Raw genomic sequence first — 606 nt, forward strand, 5'->3', positions numbered from 1 at the left:
CTTAATCCAGCTCACTGCCCCGGAACCACGGCTGGATCTCCCTCTGGGCCCCCTCCATGGAGTCACTGGCACAGATGAGCTTCTTGTTGATGTGGATGCTGAAGTCCCTCCTGATGGTGCCGGGGACAGCCTCAGCAGAGTCAGTGTGGTCTAGTCCTAACATGGCCCTTGAGGAGTAGACCACACTGGGGCCTTCCCAGGCCATGGCTGCCCCTGGCCAGAGCTCATGTAGGTGATGTGGGCTGGGTAGAAGGGCTTCCTCTGCAGGTCCTGGTAGTGCTTGGCAAGGACTCTGGTGCCTGCAGCATCTTCATCCCACCAGCCTCTCAAAGCACTGGATCCCACCCCCAACAAGCCACTGCTCTTCCCCATCCGGCTTTACTGCAGCCAGGGTCTGCCCCCATATCCAGGAGCTAGGGCATGTGAGCAGGTTCAGGCCCGCGGCCAAGAGCCACTCAGCAGCCCAGGCTCTGTGGTGTGTTCCAAGAGGCTGCCCATGATCTCCCATGATAATAACATTTTTTTATTAGAAAGCCCAGTGTCTATATGCTTGTTTAGCTCAAGATCATCTGTTGTGATGGAAGAGTATGGGGTTCCAGTCTGTGC

General features: G+C 56.6%; 1 pseudogene; it reads right to left on the bottom strand.

Moving 5' to 3' along the window:
• On the bottom strand, positions 1 to 314 carry LOC116578268 (annotated as a pseudogene).
• Between the last annotated feature and the right edge of the window lie 292 nt (positions 315 to 606).

The sequence above is a fragment of the Mustela erminea genome, chromosome 18 (assembly GCF_009829155.1).
Source record: "Mustela erminea isolate mMusErm1 chromosome 18, mMusErm1.Pri, whole genome shotgun sequence".
NCBI classification, from domain to species: domain Eukaryota; kingdom Metazoa; phylum Chordata; class Mammalia; order Carnivora; family Mustelidae; genus Mustela; species Mustela erminea.